The sequence below is a fragment of the Benincasa hispida genome, chromosome 5, assembly GCF_009727055.1.
Source record: "Benincasa hispida cultivar B227 chromosome 5, ASM972705v1, whole genome shotgun sequence".
Lineage (NCBI taxonomy): Eukaryota > Viridiplantae > Streptophyta > Magnoliopsida > Cucurbitales > Cucurbitaceae > Benincasa > Benincasa hispida.
The window spans coordinates 44,937,917-44,959,551 of record NC_052353.1 but is presented as its reverse complement, the minus strand read 5'-3'; the positions used below and the strand labels follow the sequence as shown (position 1 = coordinate 44,959,551).

General features: G+C 33.2%; 1 pseudogene; it reads right to left on the bottom strand.

Moving 5' to 3' along the window:
• Positions 1-5,941: 5,941 nt before the first annotated feature.
• LOC120078306 lies at positions 5,942-21,192 on the bottom strand (annotated as a pseudogene).
• Positions 21,193-21,635: the final 443 nt, after the last annotated feature.

Genomic DNA, 21,635 nt, shown 5'->3' with positions numbered 1-21,635 from the left:
CTTGTTTTCTTTCATCATGATTATGGACATCAGGAGGCTTGTTTTTTGCGATTTAATCTAGGGAGAATATGGTTTAATAAAATTGAATTGACTTTTGTGCTTGGTTGTATGGCTACGAGGAATCATAAGAATAAAAAACTATTGTTTATGTTCATCCGGTTTTCCAGTAATTGGATTGTTGTTGTTTCTCTTGTGAATTTGATTAGTCGCCTGTGCATGCTTTTCTTTATTCTATAAGGAAGATTTTCCTCTCTTTAAGTTAGAGTTGCATATCTATGATTCTGTTCAAGTGTCTATTCTTCGAATGTTGGATATTCGCGTATACATACTTCGAGGATTTCTAACTTGCTGGATTTGTATGTTTAGATGGAAATGTAGATGTTTCTTTTCAGCATCTCCTTTCTTTTCAAGTTTTGATTTGTGCCGAACAACTGTTTGGGTTCTATGTAATTTAGAGCAATAAAGATCGGAGGGTTATGACTTCTTCCAGAATCTCTATCTAGAGCGTTTCAGATGCCATTCAAGAATAGGTAATTTGCGACCAGGTTTTATTCTATCTATTCATTTTCGAAGTTGCTCTACTTTCACGCACTTTCTTTATCCAAGAGAATCAGGGGCGTAAAACTGTGTAAGAAATGGTTGTCTCCAATTTGTTGATTGTTCTTATTGGCAAATCTAAGATTGTTAGTTTAGTCTTGTTGTCATTTGTTTTTCAAGATTTGTATTTGTTGGGGCTTAGAGGTTAATTAATGATGTTTGAGATCGTGGTTTAGTCTTGTTTTCTTTCACGATTACGGACATCATCACTACAATATAATATCTCAGGAGAATATGGTTGAATCGAATTGAATTGACTTTTGTGCTTGGTTGTATGATATGAGTAATCATAAGAAGCAGATGCTATTGTTTATGTTCATCTGTTTGCCAATCATTGGATTGTTGTTGTTTTTCTCTTGCGAATTTGGTCGGTTGCCTTTGCATGTTTTTCTTTATTCTATAAGGAAGACTTTCCTCTCTTTCAGTTAAGAGTGAGTTGCATATCTATGATTTTGTTTTAAGTGTCTATATTGAAATATTGGATATTCTTGTATACGAACTTCTCTTTCAGGTAGAATTGATTATCTATGATTCTGTTTAAGTGTCTGTTTTCGAATATTGGATATTTGCATATATGTACATTAAGGATGTCTAACTTGCTGGATTTGTATGTTCAGTTGGAGATGGGAAAGAAGGTAGAGATTCAAGTAACAGGGCATAGGAGTCACGATGGGGCTTGTGCCAAAATTTCAAGTAATTAAAATTTCTTTGGTCATGCTGAAGCTGGGGGGTCTGTTATCCTTGTTTTAATGAAAGTGCACATAGGCTCCTATATTTAAAAAATTATGTTGTGCTATATTGCTTCTTTGCTTTTGATCCTTTTCTTTGGTCATACTGGTATCTACTTTCCTGTAATCCTGTCAAAGTTAATTAAATTATTATCATGTGGTGAAATGAAAATTATGTTGCTTGTAAATTTACAGGAAGCGGGTGGATGGGGATGGTCAACCGTTGTTGAAGCAGCAGCAGCAATAGCAACAGATGGTTCCATTACAAGATATTTACATGCAGAGTAGAGCTGAAGCTCTTCAAAATGTTGAATCCACCATTCATGAATTAAGCAATATCTCCAACCAGCTGGCAACTTTGGTTTCTGAATAAGGAGAGATTGCTATCAGGTTCTACCCTATGCACCTATTTCAAAATTGTTTATAATATAATTACGTTTCTGTTACAAACAAAGCATGAAAGGTATATGGTTACAGTATGTCCATTACATTCAGGTTGATCTTGAACCTTAAAGAGTTTAATGTGATACACAAGATTGAATGGGTCTAAATATAGCCTTCATTAATACACCTATTTTAGAATTGTTGATAATATAATTACGTTTCTGTTACAAACAGAGCATGAAAGGTATATGGTTACAGTATGTCCATTACATTGAGGTTGATCTTGAACCTTAAAGAGTTTAATGTGCGGCACAAGATTGAATGGGTCTAAATATAGCCTTCATTAAAACTGGATAAGTAGTTAACCTGTCATAGCTTCTAGATGTATTGGGTTTATTTACCATATATCTTTTCAGAAACATATGATTCGATGGTTGTTGTGATTGTGAAACTTGGTTCCATCTGATGATGATTTTTCTAAGGGATTTCCCCCAAGCATGCTTCTATTAGAAAATTGGCTTATGAGATTTCAGTTCTATTATTAATTTGCTATGGTTTAAATTTTCCATTTTTGTTGTGTATATGCATTTGTGTTTTTCTTTTGTAAGAAACGAGAGATGTCATTGAAAGAATACTCGAACAAAGAGAGATATCATTGACAGATGACTCAAAGAAAGAAAAATCTATAGGCTTTGGGGATGAGGAATCGTGAATCCCCAAGCCTAAAACTAGAGCACAAGAGGTGAGGCTTTATTAGTTGTATATTTCTGATGAATGATTTGGTAATCTACTGGTATGGTGTATCAGAATAACTGATGGATCTGGAAACTCGAAACTACATATAGGCATTTCCATCTTAAAACTTAAACTTAAACTTTAAATTTGATTGATGAAAATTACAAGAGAGAGAGAAATAATGTTATAACATTGTCATTGGGTCATGTTTCATATTTATGCTGAAAGCCTGTTCAGCCATTGCAAGTCTTATGGTAACATCTCAACTTATGATTATCTAGGTTGCAACCTCAGTAAACTCTACTGAGTGTTTTGTCCTGCAATTCGGCTCTTCTGTTTTCTCTTTGCATGGAAACCAAAGTACATTCGAGCAGAAATAGTTAGCTGGCAAAAGTTATAGAGTTTCTAAGGGTAAGGTCTCAAACATTTTATCCATTTATATATATATATATTTGAATGGATACAATCTTCTGTTGCATGTGTTACGCTTACGCCCAAACCTTTATTGTTTGTGATCCTTTAAACAACAGTGGTTAGACAAAGATGCCTATAACCAGACACTACTGAAGCTGGGGGGTCTGTTCAAGAAGAATTATGAAGGGATCCATACTTACCAAGAGGAGAGGGACAGTAAACTCATAATGTTTGTAAAATCATAATCTTTGTATTACTTCTAATTTGTGTTTTCAAGGTCTGATTTATTGTACGCCTTTTAAATTATAATTCTATTGCAGAATTTGCAAATTAAATGTAATAGATTTACAATCCATACATGAATAATATGTCATCGCCATAGCGTTCAATGATGATGTGTCATGTTATACGTTTTTACCGCAAAATGGATTTGGCAAGGGAACCTTAAAAACGGACAATAATTGATAAAACAGACAGATTCAAGCTTCAATAATGTCGGTTAAGAATTAAAAAAAAAAATAGGCTTTAATGTCGGTTGTAACCAATAGGCTTTAATCACTAAAGACCTTTAATGCTGGTTGCAATCGACATTGAAGGCTGTGTTATTGGTGTTATTGAAGCCCTTTAATTTCGATTTCAAACTGACATTAAAGGCGACCGACATTAAAGGGCTTTAATAACACTATATTTAATGTCCGTTCCCAACCGAAATTAAAGCCTGAATTTCTTCTAGTGTACAGGAGGTGACAAAAAACCTAGGTATAAGGCTAGACTAGTAGTCAAGGGCTACATTCAAAATGAGAGAGTTGAGTTTCATGAGATTCTCTCTCCGGTGGTGGCATTCGTCCATTCGATTAATTTTATTTATTGCAGTTCACTTTGATATGTTTGTTGAACATGTGGACATCACCACAGCTTTTCTTCATGGAGAATTGGAGGAAGTGATCTACATGGCTCAATCTAATGGCTATGAGGTGAAAGGAAAAGAAGACATGGTTTATCGTCTTCACAAGTCCATCTATGGACTGAAGCAATCACTGAGACAGTGGTATATCAGGTTTGACAACTTTATTCTAAAGCAGAAGTTTCACAAGAGCACATATGATACCTGTATGTACTGGAAACTATCTCAGAAAGGTACATATATTTATCTACTTCTGTATGTAGATGATATGATCCTGGTGTCTAAGAATTATTCTGAAATTTGTAATCTCAAGAAAAAGTTGAGTAGTGAATTTGAGATGACAGATTTAGGTGAACTGAAAAGGATCCTAGGCATGGATGTAAAAAGAGATAGGGAGAAAGGTTTGTTAACCATTTCGCAGGAGAGTTATGTGCATAAACTTCTTGAGAAGTATAATATATCTGGTTGTAAGGCACTTTCGACACCCTTAGTATCTCATTTTAGGCTTTCCTCGTCTCAATGTCCTGTTATTGAACAAGAAAAGTTAGAGATGTCTAATATTCCCTATTGTAATGTTGTTGGAAGTATTATGTATTTGATGATTTGTACTAGGCCTGACTTGGGATATTCTATGAGTATGATAAGTAGGTTTATGTCAAATCTTGGGAAGGAACATTGTAATGCAATTAAATGGGTGCTTCGATATTTGAAAGGTAGTGCCAATGTACAAACGTGTTTTAGTAGGGATTGTGATAAATCAACAATGTTGGAAGGTTTCACAGATGCAGATTATGCTCCAAACTTTGACAAAAGAAGGTCTCTATCAGGTCACATTTTTCATTTGTTTGGTAATGTGGTCAGTTGGAAGATTTCTCTACAATCAGTTGTTGTTTTGTCTACTACTGAGTCAGAGTATATTTCAGTGGATGAAGCTATTAAGGAGGTAGTGTGGTTGAAAAGGATAGTTGGTGAGTTGTTGCAGGAGTTCATTTCTATCGTCCGTTATGATAGCCAGAGTGCTATTCATCTTGCGAATAATCCATCTCATCACAAACGGTCTAAGCATATCAATGTCAAATTTTATTTTATCAGAGAAGTTGTGACCCAGAAAGAGTTGAACTGGTCAAGTTCATACAATTGAGAATTTGTGACATATGTTAACCAAGGTTTTTCCAGCCCATAAGTTTAAATACCTGTTAGATGAGCTAAATATTAAATCTGGATGATAGAGAGTTAGGTATTTAAGTGGGCCTTATTGGTTTTTTTGGTGAAATTAAAGGCCAGTGGCATTCTTGTAATTATGAAAAAATGGCAATTTTGTAAATAAACTCATCTTCTATTCTTTAAGGCTGAAAATCGTGAACCTTAAGGAAAAGAGGGGAGCAACCATTTTTTTGTGAAAGACACACATAGACCATTGTGAGAGAGAGAGGCATCCGGTTAACTCGTGCAACGGTTAAGGCGTTTGCGTCCGACTAGGGAGCGTGGCGGCAGTTCATCCTCGTCCGACGAGCGACAATTGGCATGGGTGCTCGTCGGTCAAGGCATCCAGCAGTGAGCCATGATTCGAGCGGTGGTTGTCTTCGTCTAGCGTGAGTTTTGTTCGGCGTGGGTTCGCTGGTCGTCAGCGACATAGGAAGCGCGAGTCTGCATGTGAGTTCGCCGGTCAGAGGCAGGTAATGCACTTGACTTGAGCTATTTTTTAGCGGGTTCTTCTCGGTTTTCTTCTCGGTTTCATAGGTGACTTCATGTACGGATCTCTCGGTATCAATGGATATCAAAATTACAGATTAGTGATTATTGTTGATTATCAGTAATTCTAAATTTTTCATTGCTTGTAATAAAATTGATTCAAGCTAGTTCTCAAAGTGGATGTAGACCAAATTAGTAGAACCACTATATATCGTTCTTTATTGCTTTCAATTTTCTGATTATTTATGCATTCTGTTTGGCTATCTAAATTAGGTTCAAAACTCTCACAGGAATGTAATTAAGCATTATTTAAACTCACTTGGAGGTTTTGGACATTTTAGAGAAGAAGAGGGCCTATAAACCCAAATTCACTTCACATAAGTACAGAACACACAAAGAGGAGAGCCATAAAGTCTTCCATCACTTATTTAATTAAATTAGTTAGATGGGAAGGAAGATACAAAGTTTTAATTCTTTTTGGGGGTATTTAAACAAATTGATTGAGAAATTGGGTCTACAGTTGTATATTTAATATCTGAATATAGTTCGGTGGCTTCCACTCCAAATGATGGATCAATATCAAAATAGGTATGATCTCCTTCACAAAACTGAATGATAAAGTGATAGCTCTCATGTTTAGGGGATATTCAGCTCTGCCAAAAACAACAAAGAGGTAACAATTAGACGTGGTTTATTATCATTTGGCTAATTGATAAACGATTTTGTTTTAGTTTTTTTTTTTCAAATTTTATGTGTGTTCCTTTTAAACTTCCTCTACAATGGTTTTTATTTTTCCTTAAAGAAAAATATTTGACTTCTTAGTCAAATTGTATAGATATCTTTACCATTTCGACTAAAACTTCAGTAAAAATAAGTTTGAATTTTTTTTTTTTTAAATTATCAAAACTTGACTTAGCTTTGAAAAATAGTAATAGACAATAGATAATAAATAATAGAAACTTAAATATTAGTGTTAAATAGTATTTATAGTTTAGAGTCTATTTGATAGGCAACTTAGATTCTATTTTATGTTTTCAGATTCACTGAATTCAATCAATATATATTTGATACACAGTCTGAAATTTTGATTTCAAAAAAATATTTTCGGATTCTGTGATTCAAACCGTGCAAATTCTGAAAACAATATTTTTATATCTTCTGTGCATTTAGATTTTGAAATTTGAAATTTTAAATGCATAATTATACTAAAAAAAGATTAAAAACATTACAAATATTAGTATTTCATGTAATAAATTTGAATTATAATTGTAATTAAAGTCCTTTAATATTTAATAATTATATATTATATTTCAAAAATAATTATCAAATTTTTATATTATAAAGGATTGTTTTCAAAATATAAAAAATAACCAAAATATTTACAAATATAATAAAATTTCATTGTTTATCTTACGCTAGATCTGTGTAAACTACCTACTGTGTTGATTTGAATCATGATAGACACAAATAGTAATTTATCGCAATCTATCACAATATCACAAATAGTTATGATGTTTTGCTATTATTTGTTAATATTTTAAGTAATTTTGTCATTCAATTATAAATTATAACACCTCTACTCATGAGTTTCACTATTTTGTTACCTCTACTTCTTACTTACCTTTTCAAAATTTAAGTCATCTTTTAAAAATCTAGTAAAGGTAAATTTTAGTCTCCATGATATACACTACTTTCACTTTATTCATTTTTTTGAAAAAAAGGTAACATGGTTTTCCTTCTTTCTAATGTATGGTCCCAACATGTCCTTCAAGAAGTCCAAAGGAGATTAGATCCAAACAAATTTATAAAAATAACAATTTAATCATTGAAATTTCCATAATTGAAATTTGTAATAAGTTAGGTCTAAATTTATTTGTGTCACAATTAAAATTGTTAGAGTGTTAATATAATATTAAACTTACCATAATTTGTAAACTTAAGATTTTAGTTGATTATACTAAAAAAAGGGATTTTTTAGTAGATGGGTGCCCCCACATTCTTAAATCATCTAATGAAATTTCTTGTATGTAGGTAACAAATCACCTAGACTAAATGAATTTATAAACTACAAATGTATACTAATAGATATATAAATTTTAAACTATACAAGGAATTGAATCATTGGTCTTCTAAAAGCTAATATGGTGTATATCCATATTTTAACAGTGGATTATGTGTGATAACACAAATCAAAAGAAGAAGGAACATAAGATCATAAAATAAAAAAGAAAGCAATTGCAAATATTTATTTTAAAGAAAAAACTAACCTGAAATGTTCTTGAGCACTTGATCCTCTGGAACATAGATCTTGTGGAGGGTTTTGCCAATTTTATTTTCCCAAAGAGTGACAAGATCATTGAAAGAGTAAATATTTTTAGGAGGTCTAACAATAGGATTTTGTTTAAAGTTCTTGGGTCATCCACAGCTCTAATTGTTAGGTGGCAATGTCCTCTTCCTTGTTGAATATTGCTAGAATTATAAGAAAGAAATAGGTTTAAAATAAATAATACAAAAACCGGAAGCCGAAAACCAAAAATTAAGGTCTCGTTTGAATACGATTTTGTTTTTAGTTTTATGTTGTTGATATGTTTGTTTGTTTTTCTTCCCATTTCTGTATTATGATTTCGACAAACAACTAAGGTCTTGTTTGAATACAATTTTGTTTTTAGCTTCATGTGGTTGAAATGTATGTTTGTTCTCCTTCCCATTTACGTATTATGGTTTCGGCATCCCTTAAAGAAGTATTTGAATTTCTAATCAAATTCTTAAAAAAATATTTGAACACTATAATTCTGTTTGGTAACGATTTGGTTTTTGAGTTTTTGTTTTTGAAAATTAAGCCTATAAACACTATTTTCACCTTCAAATTTATTTCTTTGTTATCTTCTAAAGTTTAAAAAACCAAGTCATGTTTTGAAACTAAAAGAAATAGCTTTTAAAAACCACCATGGGTTGATTCAATGGTAGTGGAAAAAAAAAAAAAAAAAGGCTAAAGGGCTAAGAGGTCATAGGTTCAATCCATAATGACCATCTACCTATGATTTAATATCTTACGAGTTTTTTTGACACTCAAATGTTGTTGCTTTAGGTGGGTTGTCCCGTGAGAATAGTTGTAGCTAGCTTTTTTTTTTTTTTTTTTTTTTGGAATTTAGATAAGAATTAAACCATTAACTTAAGTAGTAGAATGCCTTTAGTTTGTTTGTTAGCAAGTCGAATAACCAAATACGGAGGTCTTGCTAACGAGTATCGTTAATGAACCACGTATATTTAATTTTTTGTTTTTTTATTGTCGATTACGTAACATAAAGATGCAAATCATGGTAAGTAATGCGGAGGAAATAGGCTTACATTTCAAAAACAAAAAACAAAATGGTTACAGCCAAATGGAGCTTATATACTTAGTTTTCAAAATTTGGTCTAGTTCTTGAAAATCTGGGTAAAAATCAAATAACAAAACTTAAAAATTTATAGGTAAAAATAATATTTATGAGATTAACTTTCAAAATTTAAAAACCAGAATCCAAAATGGTTATCCGAGTGGTTAAAAAAAAAAAAAAAATTCCATTTTCTTGGATAAAAGATGTTCTAGAGGACCCACTTTGGGCACTGTGTAAATTGACAAACAGATAAAAATATTTGGAATATAGTAAATAATTATACTTTATTTTCAAGTATCCTAGCAATTTTCTCGACCAAAAATTAAGAAGATCAAATCTTGAGGTTGAAGTTAGAAAAAAAAATGTTAAAACCAATAGTTTCCTATCTCCTAATAGGGGAAAAAAAAAACTTTATTACATAAGTAAGAGCAACACTTTTATTGATGAGGTTAGAGGTATATTTGAAGTGAGGTATATTACATAAGTAAGAGCAACACTTTTATTTCCTATCTCCACATGAATAAAAAAATCATTTTTACAGTAAAAGAAATTAGAAGAGATTTTTTTATCACCAAATATAATATAAATTGTTATAACGCCGACGGAAATTATTAAACAAAAAAAGCAAAGTTATATAGTAAAGATTGAATATACTTAGCTAGGTCCACATATAGAAAGGGAACAGTTTTATTATTAAGGTTAAAAGGGTTTATATATCTCCTGTTTGAACACCAATTAACCAATTTAAGGTATTCTAGACTCAAATAAACATATCTAACATCCAAATAATAGTAAAAGAAAATGCATGAAATAACTTTGGTGGAATATTTTTTACCCTTGGGATTTCCATCTCCAATGATAACAACGTCATCTCTTGGTGGGATTGGTGGAGTAGGAGGTTGAGGCTGAACCAAACTTGAAAGGAACCAATCAGCAAAGAAATTAGAAGAAACGATGGTATAGGGAATTCCTGAAGCCTCCAAAGCTCGACGAATTTGAGCCTTTGCAGCATAGACTGATTTTGCGGGCTCAACACCACGCACACGATCCACATCATTCCCAAATTCTGATGGCAAGAATCTCTAGACCATCAAAAACAATTAAAGACAAAGAAGAATTCTTTAGGATTGACATGGTAATATACTTTTCATTCATCGTCTAAAGTTATTGAAATTGGATGAGGCTAAATAATCATCGAATTCACGGTCCAAGATGACCACACAATCTTCCAAAAGATGCACGAGCTATTCTTCTCAGGTATCTGATTGGTTTTGAGATAGAACTATATGTTTTTATAATATATGTGTATTAGAAATTTATAAAGTCCATACGCCAGATGAGCATTCGGTCAAAAAGTATAAAAAATTGGGGTCCAATCTTCTTTGTTGAAAAAAACCCGACGAGCAATAAATAAAGAATAATGATAAGAAGAACGATATATAGATTTACATTGTTCACTAATAGTGCATTTAGCTACATCTATGAGTTGAGGAGAGAAACTGGTTACTATCTTGAGAAATAAAGCATAAAATATAATATAGAGATAATATGTAAGTAACAAGACCCCATGTGTGCACTTGGTTAGTCAGAGTACTAAATATTATTCAAGGCAACTCAGCATGATCTAAGAATAGTAAACTCAAGTAGGTACCATCTTGAAGAGACATACTGAGAATCACACGTTAGGAAAGTGGAGAAACTTCACATCTTAATAAGATACAAAGATTATGACTCATGTCATTGTTAATTTGGTTATAAGATAGGTTATCAAATATGATATCGTAGTTAATTGGTATTGAGTCAAAGAAAAAAAATGATACCATCTTAAAGGAGCATATTATTAATGAGCACACAATCTTTAAAAGATATTTTGGCCACTCCTACATTAGTTTTTTTTTTACTTCATGTCATATATAAATATTTTTAAAAGTGCACTGGCTAGCCATATTATATTTAAAGTAAGAATGCCAAAGGACAGAGAGGCTTAGTTTGGGGTTGTATTTTTTGAAATAATTATTGGCAACTATATTTTTAGAAAAATTAATGTTTGGGTAAATTTCAGCTTAAAACTTGGAAAGTAGATTATAGTGTTTGGTAAATAAATATTAAAGTATCTTATTTTAGATATAAGAACTAAAATAGACCTACTATCAACTTTTTTATTTTTTATCTTTAATTTTAAATAATTGTTTAGAAGGATATATTTTGTTTGCTTTAGATTAATTTTTAAATATTGAGGGAAAGAGCTTTATTTTTTTAAAAAAGAAATATAGAATAATTTTTTAAACAATTGATGCATTCACCTATAAAAATCAAAAGATAGATTTGATTAGGTGAGAAATATATATATATATATATATAGAAGATAAATCTTAATTTCAAAGGCTAAAATCGAGATAAAATATTAATTAAAAATTGTATCTAATTTTAGAGAATCTTAAAGCAATAGAGTTAATCTCAATCTATTTTACCAAACACAAAAACACAATTAAGATTTTTTTTATGGTCATTATACTATCCCTCCCAAAAGCTACCCCAAGCTTAATATGTTGTTTCAATTATTACTCAAACTTTGACTCGTTCCATTCTATCTATATAGACTTGTGTTTAAAAGTCATTGTTGAACGTGAAATTTTGGACCAATCTCAAGTTGCCACGTCGATTATTAAATTAAATGATGAAATTCCAAATCAGTAAATTTAGACTAATTAGGAGTTGACATATGTCTCGAATTGAAGTTGAAGACAAATTTGGTGACGTCATGTGATGTCATCATGACCGTTGAATCGGGTAAGATTAATTTAGCCCAATTTGATATAATTATTCGGGTAAAAGTACAGTTGAGCCCAAAATTGGGCTTCATGAGACCCTAAATATCAAAGTATGCCCAGATCCAAATAATTGGGCCCGATGGCTAGGCCCAAATCCATGGGCCCACTAAACCCATGGGTCCACCAAGCCTAAACCCATGGGCCAGCCAGCCCAAACCATGAAGCCCATCAAAGAGCCCTATAAATAGAGGAACTCTTCTCATTTCAAGGGGCATCAATTCTACATTCAGAGAGACCAAAGAGAATTCATCAACAAGCAAAAGACTCCAAGACTCTTGAAGACTCAAACACTCTTCCAACACTTCTACTTCAAGAACACATTCACCCAACTGAGAGAGAAAAAGAGGATCAAGTATTAGAGATCAAACCATATCACAACAAATCAACCTCAACATCAACACCAACTCAAGTTCAACTCCACGAAATATGTTTCTCCGAAAACCTCGTTTAAACAGTCATTAAATATTATTTTAAGCTTTTAATAAATCAAAGTTAGGTTAACAATTTGGTTGTTATTGATAGTCTCGATTAGTTTCAATTTGCCCCTAACTATAAAATTTTCAATTTAAGATCTGTATGGATTGACCGGAGAAAAATATGTTTTTTTTTTAAAAAAAAGAGTCAACTATGTTGATAGGTTGTCAAACACTTCAATTTTTTTTTTCTCCAAAATGACTTATTTTTAAAATTCAATCATTGAAATGTAAACCAAACACACACCCTTAATTTCTACAATGATCAAGTTTTTGTGGTACTAAAATTTTTAATCGAGTCTCTATTGCTGTTCATTTAAGCATCGTAAATCTTTTCTAATCTTTTTATTTACTATAAAACTCATCATCTGAAATTGTAACGTCAACAATAACTGAATTGAGAGGTTTTCATTAAACTATAAAACTAAATTGAATCCTATCTCGAACGTGAATTCTAGGAACTAAATTAAAGTTCAATCTAAACTATGAAGGCACAATTAGTAGTTATTAATTAACCATAAATTAACAAAGACTAAAAATGTAGAAAATAACAAGGTATTTAAGTGGGGTTTATTGGGTTTTTTGGTGAATTTAAAGGCCCAATAGCATTCTTGTAATTATGAGCAATGGCAATTTTGTAATATCCTTTTCTCCTCCAAAATAGGGTTGGAATTCGTGTAACCCCTTTTTTTGAAATAAAGAAATGAAGAGCCACAACTGTTCGAAGTGGTCGAGCCGCCTGAGTGTAGACGAGCCGGAGGCAGCCGTCTGGGGTCTGGTGTTTCCAGATCAGGAGGCGGTGACTAGCTTCCGTCTGGCGATTCGTCCGATAGCGGTTGTTAGTGAGAGAGACGCGCGGGTCTATGCGTGGTTCGCCAGTCAGAGGTGGGTAGCACACTGTTTTGGTCTATTTTGCAGTGAGTTGTTCTCAGTTTTCAGAGGTGTGTGTGGATCTCTCTCGGTATCAGTGGATATTGAAATTACAAAATTGGTGATTTCATTGATTGTCTGTAATTTGTAAATTTTTTTATTGCTCATTAATAAAATTAATTCAAGCTGGTTCTCAAAGTTAATGTAAACCAAATTGGTTGAACCACTATATATCTTGGTGTTCTTTACTGCTTTCGATTTATTTCTGCTGATTGTTTGCGTTCTGTTTGGCCATCTAAGTTAGGTTTAGAAACTCTCACAAGTGGTATTAGAGCTCCAGTTGATCCAAGGACGGTGTGTGGTAGTGTGTGTTGCTATATCTTTGTTTAGGATAATTTTTGTTGGAATTAATTTGACAGATGGCTTCGATGTTTACATGGTTCGAAGTTGTTAAATTTATTGGGAAAGGTGATTTTGGGTTATGGAGGAAAAAATTAGGGCTATTCTGGTACAATAAAAGGTAGCCAAAATCTTAGACGAAGATAACATTCCACTAACATTTACAGAAGCTAAAAAAAGAGATATGAATGAGATGACCTATTCGACGATAATTCTATATCTGCAGTGCTTAGGCTAGTAGATGAGGCCACTACTACAGTGAAGTTGTGGAAGAAATTGGAAAGTCTTTATTTGATAAGTCCTTGCCAAATAAATTATACCTAAAGGAGAAATTCTTTGGATATAAGATGGACTCAAGTAAAGGTTTAGAAGAGAACCTAGATGAGTTCCAGAAGCTTATAGTTGATCTCAATAACATTGGTGAGAAGATGTCGAATGAAAATCAAGCAGTTATTTTTCTGAATTCTTTGCCAGAATCGTATCGAGAAGTTAAGGTAGCTATTAAATATGGACGGGATTCATTGTCCATGGATATAGTGTTGGATGCCTTGAGAACGAGAAATCTCGAGATTAAAAAGGAACGCAGGGATGGAGAGTTACTCATGGCTAGAGACAGAAATGAGAAAAAGAATGGAAAAGGAAAAGAGTCGAGATGCAGGTCGAAATCAAAGAGGAAAACCAAAAAGTGTTTCCTATGTCATAAAGAATGACACTTTAGAAAAAATTGGCCTTTAAATAAGAGTAAGGAAACATCAAGTAGCAAGCATGCAGGGGATTCTAGTGCAGCAAATGTTAATGATGGGTATGATTCAGCGGAGGTTTTGATGGTGTCTAGCAGGGACATTCAGAATGTTTGGATCATGGATTCAAGGTGCACGTTTCACATGACTCCTAATTGGAATTTCTTGATTGACTTTCAGGAAAATGATGGGGGATCAGTTTTGCTTGGTGATAATGTTGCTTGTGATGTAAAAGGAATTGGGTCAGTTCGAATTGCAACACATGATGGTATGATCAGAATTCTTACGAATGTAAGGTATGTTCCAAAACTCAAACGAAATCTAATTTCTCTTGGCGAATTAGATAGAGCAGGTTATTCCTATAAATTTGAGAATGAAGTTCTGAAGGTTATCAAGGGTTCTTTCGTTAAGCTAAAGGGGATCTTGAGGAATGGCCTTTATGTGTTGGAGGGTATTGCAGTTTCAGGTAGTACTGCTGTTGCATCTAGGAAAGAAACAGATAAATCTATGTTATGGCTTAACAGATTAGCTCATGTGAGTGAAAGAGGTCTGCAAGCTCTTTCATAACAAGGTTTGCTTGGAGGAGTTAAAGACATTGAACTCCCATTTTGTGAACATTGCATAATGGGAAAGTCTACCAGAGTGAAGTTTGGGAAAGAGAAGCATTCTACCAAAGGAATTTTGGATTATGTTCATTCAGATTTGTGGGATCCTACAAAGGTTCCTTCTATGGGAGGTTCGAGATACTTTATGTCGATCATTGATTATTTTTCATGGAAGGTGTAGATGTATCTACTGAAACAGAAGGATGAAGCTTTTAGAAAATTTTTTGAATGGAAAAAGCAGGTTGAGAACCAGACAGACGAGAAGGTAAAGTATTTGAGGACAGACAATGGTTTAGAATTTGTGAATCACAAATTTGATAAATTTTGCAAATCTGAGGGAATTACGAGGCATTTCACTGTTACGTACACTCCACAACCGAATGGTTTAGCTGAGAGGTTCAACAGAACAATTATGGAACGTACAAGATGTCTCTTGACAAATGCTTCATTACCCTTGAAATTTTGGGGAGAAGCTGCCCAAACATCCTGTTATCTTATTAATAGGAGTTCTTCTTCCACTTTAGGCCTAAAGACTCCTCAGGAGATGTGGACAGGAAAAGCTCCAAGCTTGGATCATCTCAGAGTGTTTAGATGTTCAGCTTATGCTCATGTTAAGGAATGGAAGTTTAATAAGAGGGCACTGAAATGTATGTTTATTGGCTATCCTCGGGGTGTTAAAGGATATAAACTTTGGTGCTTGGCAAAGGGCAGAAATAAATGCATTATCAGCAGAGATGTGACCTTTAATGAAACAGAGATGCCATTTCATGTCAAAGAGCAGTAGAAACAGCAGACAGTTGATCAGGTTGAGGCAAAGGTTACAATTGATTCTAGAGCACAATCATCAGTTAGTTCCGCTGATTCCAGTGATCAATCATCCAGTTCTGATGGTAGACAGCCTCAACTATAGAGGACTTTGATTGATGAGGGAGCTTTTGGTGAAGAAAGCTCAAGTAGTAGTGACCTACAGAACTATGAACTTACACGTGATAAGCCTCAGTGGGTGAGGCAAGCTTCTACGAGGTATGGTTATGCTGATTTAGTAGCTTATGCTCTTACTTGTGCAGCCAGTATTGAAGTAGAGCCTCTTACTTTTGAGGAGGCTGTTGTATCTGATTCGAAGGAACAATGGAAGGATGCTATGGAAGCAGAGTTGTTCTCGTTGCAGAAGAATCATACATGGTCATTAGTTCCCAAGCCTCCTAATTAGAAACTCATTAAGTCAAAGTGGATTTATAAAATCAAGCAAGGTATAGGAGGTGACAGCAAGCCTAGGTATAAGGCTAGACTGGTAACTAAGGGCTACACTCAAAAGGAGGGAGTTGACTTTCATGAGATTTTCTCTCCAGTGGTGAGGCATTCGTCCATTCGATTAATTTTATCTATTGTTGTTCATTTTGATATGTTTGTTGAACAGATGGACATCACCATAACTTTTCTTCATGGTGAATTAGAGGAAGTGATCTACATGGCTCAACTTAAGGGCTATGAGGTGAAAGGAAAGAAAGTCATGGTTTGTCGTCTTCACAGGTCCATCTATGGACTGAAGCAATCGCCGAGACAATGGTATATCAGGTTTGACACCTTTATTCTGAAGCAGGGGTTTCACAGAAGCTCATATGATGCCTGCGTGTACTGGAAACTATCTCAGAAAGGTACATATACTTATCTATTTCTGTATGTAGATGATATGATTCTGGTGTCTAAGAATTATTCTAAAATCTGTGATCTCAAGAAATGATTAAGAAGTGAATTCAAGATGAAAGATTTAGGTGAATTGAAAAGGATCTTAGGCATAGATATGAAAAGAGATAGGGAGAAAGGTTTGTTAACCATTTTGCAGGAGAGTTATGTGCATAAACTTCTCGAGAAGTATAATATGTCTGGTTGTAAGGTAGTTTCAACAACCTTAGCATCTCATTTTAGGCTTTCTTTGTCTTAGTGTCCTATTACTGAACAAGAAAGGTTAGAGATGGCTAATATTCTCTATTGTAATGGTGTTAAAGTATTATGTATTTGATGATTTGTACTAGGTCTGACTTGGGATATGCTATGAGTATGATAAGTAGGTTTATGTCAAATTCTGGGAAGGAGCATTGGAATGCAGTTAAATGGATGCTTCGATATTTGAAAGGTAGTGCCAGTGTATCATTGTGTTTTAGTAGGAATTGTGATAAATCAGCACTGTTGGAAGGCTTCACAGATGCAGATTATGCTACAGACCTTGACAAAAGAAGGTCTCTATCAGGTCACATTTTTCATTTGTTTGGTAATGTGGTCAGTTGGAAGGTTGCTCTACAATAAGTTGTTGCTTTGTCTACTACTGAGTCAGAGTATATTTCAGTGGGTGAAGCTGTGAAAGAGGCAATGTAGTTGAAAAGGATAGTTGGTGAGTTGTTGTCGCAGGAGTTCATTCCTATCGTCCGTTGTGATAGCCAGAGTGCTATTCATCTTGCAAAGAATCTATCTCATCACGAACGGTTTAAGCATATTGATGTCAAATTTTATTTTATCAGAGAAGTTGTGGCCCAGAAAGATGTTAAATTTGTCAAGGTTCATAAAGTTGAGAATTTGTCAAGGTTCATAAAGTTGAGAATTTGTCGGATATGTTAACCAAGGTTCTTCCAGCCCATAGGTTTAAATACCTTTTAGATGGGCTAAATATTAAATCTGGATGATAGAAAGATTGAAGAATCAGCTTGACACTTAAATATTCTTGTTATGAGGGAGATTTGTAGAAAATAACAAGGTATTTAAGTGGGATTTATTGGGTTTTTTGGTGAATTTAAAAGTCCAATGGCATTCTTGTAATTATGAGCAGTGGCAATTTTGTAATATCCCTTTCTTCTCCAAAGTAGTGCTGGAATTTGTGTAACCCTTTTTTTTTAAATAGCATGCAGCCGCTGAAGTGAAAGAAACGAAGAGCCGCAGACGTTCGAAGTGGTCGAGCCACCTGAGTGTAGACGAGCTGGAGGCAGCTATCTGGTGTCTGGTGTTTACAGATCAGGAGGTAACGACTGGCTTCCGTCCGGTGAGACTGACGGTAGAGTGCCGCAGCGTGAGGTAGGGCGACGTGGGTTTCCGTCCAGCGAGATCGACAGAGGTGTCTGCATAGGAGTGTGGTCTGGTCTGGGGAGCTTCAGTCCGAGCAGGCGGTACGTCTGGCAGTGGTTGTTAGTGAGAAAGACGCGTGGGTCTGCGCGTGGTTCGCTAGTCAGAGGCAGGTAGCACACTATTTTGCGCTATTTTGTAGCGGGTTATTCTCAGTTTTCAGAGGCGAAGTTGTGTGTGGATCTCTCTCGGTATCAGTGGATATTGAAATTACAGATTGGTGATTTCGTTGATTATCTGTAATTCGTAAATTCTTTTATTGCTCATTAATAAAATTAATTCAAACTGGTTCTCAAAGTGGATGTAGATCAAACTGGTCGAACCACTATATATCTTGGTATTCTTTATTACTTTCGATTTATTTCTGTTGATTGTTTGCGTTCTGTTTGACCATCTAAATTAGGTTTAGAAACTCTCACAAAACAGATAAAGAAAATAAGTAAAACCTTAACATGGCCAACTTCTTTGATGGCTGAGATGAGTGTATGTTGGTCAGCTAATTGATTATGACCTACTGTAGATATCACCACCTCCACCTCTTTTATTGCCTTAACTAAACTCTCATGATCATGGAGATCACCCTGCCCAAAAGTTAAGATCATCTATTTTATTTCATGCATATGTGTAGAAATATAACACAACAAAAAATAAATAAATAAATAAAATCAAGAAATGACAAGTTTAGCCTTTGAAATTTGATTTTGTGTCTCTTTTTTTCCCAAATTTTTAAAGTGTAACATATCTTTTCAATTTCTTTCGTCTACTAGTCATTAAAAATTTTAAAGTTGTTAAAAGATGGTTATATTTACATATAAAATCAAATTTCAGGTCTAATAAAATATGAATCTAATGATGGTTGGTAATCATTTTATTTTTTATTTTTGGTTTTTAAAATTAAACCTATTTACTCTCCATTTCATACAATGATTTGCATATTTCTTAGATATAATGATTGAATTCTTAGCAAAATTTTAAAAATAAAATCAATTTTTTAAAAGCTATACTTTTTTTTAATTTTCAAATTTTGGCTTAAACCATTGATAAAAAGTAGATGACAAAGGAATAAATTTGGAGTTTGAAAGTAGTGTTTATATACTTAATTTTCAAAAACAAAAAATCAAAAATTCAATGGTTATCAAACGTAACCTAAATTTTAAGTTTTATGGTTATTAGATTGGTTAATTTAAAAAAATATATCAAAGTAATTAATGTTTGTGAAGCAAATAAATATAAAATTTATACTTTAATAGAAAAGAAGTTAAAAGTTCACATTCTCATTTCCTTCTATTTGTTTGACAAATTTGAGGCATACAAAATGCAAAAAATGTGAACAACTTACCTAGGAAAGGAAGACTATGACGGTATCTAGGTAGAGGATATAACATTCAGTTTTATTTTGATAATTTCAAATTTCTCATTTTCATCCATTCTCAAGTTGCCCCTTATAAAAATCTAAAGGGCCAAAAATGAAATTTCGCCTAAAACCTCGAGGTGGGTCGAGTGGTCTATACGACATATTCCTAAAATAAGTTGATCTAGATAAGTAGCTCGTGAAAGTTTAATTGTTCTTTATTTGAGGAGAATATTATCAAGTTGAAAACAATATACACCAAATTAGAAGAGAAAAAGGATCATGAATATATAAAAGACAACATATAACTTAAATTAGCTAGACTAGCATAAAGCTTGTACTATGACTAAATGATTATAATCAATCTCGAAGACAGATATTTGATTTTTCTATGACTAAATTATTATTATTATCTTGTTTTTTAAAATTTTTATTTATTTTTAATAAAAAAGAAATCTCGTTTAGATTTTGTTTTATATAATTTTTGTGTCCCAAAAATGGTATATCTTAATATTTACATATAACATCCTTAAATAAAAATTTTATATCGTTTATTTTAAGATTTTTTTACCCCTAGCATAAAATTTCTATCTCTTTACCATTTTCTAATATATTTATTTTAATTTAATAGAATCTCCACATATTCAAACAGCCATTAATTGAATTAATAATTGATTTTTTTAAAAAGCTGTTAACTAAATATATATGTAAGTTGTTGTTGTTTTTTTTTCTTCTAGGTTTGATTTGTGCATCGTTTGATTAACTCTTATAGCCATCGATTTACAGTCGACAATTTGAGCAACGAATTTCCAGCACATTCCCATCACATTCAATTATGTATGCAAATGTGTTTGCTCCAACAAATTTGTGATGTCCTCTATATTCTTAGATTTAGGCATTTTTGCAATGAAGCTTTGTTTTAAGTATTTTTGAAATACAACTATTTAAAATTAGCTGATTTGTGCTTCACCCTTGTAAAAATATACAGACGCACAAAAGAAATTCCGTCTAAAATCTCGAGTTTAGCCAAATGATCTCTACCCACGACATCATTCTAAAATAAGTTGACTTATATATAAGAGTAAGCTTGATGGCACTTTGCTCCAGGAAAATATTATTAAGAGTATGAAAACAATATACATCAAATTCATAAGAGAAAAAGATTATGAATATATACCCAAATATATAAGAGTTTCTTTTGTGCTTAACCTTGTAAAAATATAAAGGCCAACAAAAGAAATTTCGCCTAAAATCTCGAGTTCGATCTGGTGATCTCTACACATGACATCGTTCTAAAGTAAGTTGACCTAGATAAGAGTAAGCTCGAAGGCTTAGTTGTACTTTGCTCGAGGAAAATATTATTAAGACATCCAACATTTTTAGGTTAGCTCAAGTAACATAAAACTTGTACTATCGTCCTCGTGGTCAAAGGTCCAATTCCTCTCCCTCCCTCTCCACATGTTGTCAAAAAAAAAAAAAAAAAAATTTTTCCGTCGTCGTCGCCGCCGCCGCCGCTCCTCCCTTGGATGTATAGCTTATCCCCCACTAGAAAGATGATGGGACCTCACAATAATTTTTATAATATTGATGAGTTACTTCTTATATTATAAATTTGTTTTGAGATGATGCTCTACGTTATATAGTATTATAAAAATATGGAAAAGTCCGTTGCTCTGAAGAGAAAACAAGAAGATAAAACAAACTTACAGAGATAAAATAGACTCCCAAGCTCTTGAAATTGTTGATGATGTGAGACTTGGAATGGTTTGAGAGAGTAGAATCTCGAACAAGAACATAAGTTGGATGGCCAGCTTTGGCACTTGCCTCTACCATAAACTTACCCACATAGCCAGTCCCTCCAACAATCAAGATCTTGCTTTTGGTTGCCATTACAATCAAAATTTAGGTCAAAAAATGAACAGACGAAATAATGGCGAAACCAACAAGGAAGCAAAAGAGTTAATATTGTTCGGTTAATGTTGACAATGTTGGTACTACTAATAGCCTCAGGACAGCCATTTAATTTATAGGACGAAGCACTTTCCAAATTTGTTACATTTTTTGGATCGTGAAGCACTTTGCCAAAATTGCTACATTCTTGCTTATATTTGGAACGTCATATTAGTGGAGTATTTGACCATGAAGCACTTTGCCAAATTTGCTACATTATTTTAACAAAATATGAAAGGTAAAAGCTAGGGATTAGTAGATGTACCACGATATCTCAACTAGATTGATATATCTCTAACATCTTCATTCAAGAGTGCGTAAATTTTTTTTTTTCCAATTTGCCTCATGTATGTAATTGTGTAATGCAAATTTTTAGTAATTTTGAATGAAATATTAACTTATGATTGTATGAAAAATAACAAAATCAATAATAATCTTTTTTTTTCCCCTAAAATCGCTAGTTCAACCAAAACG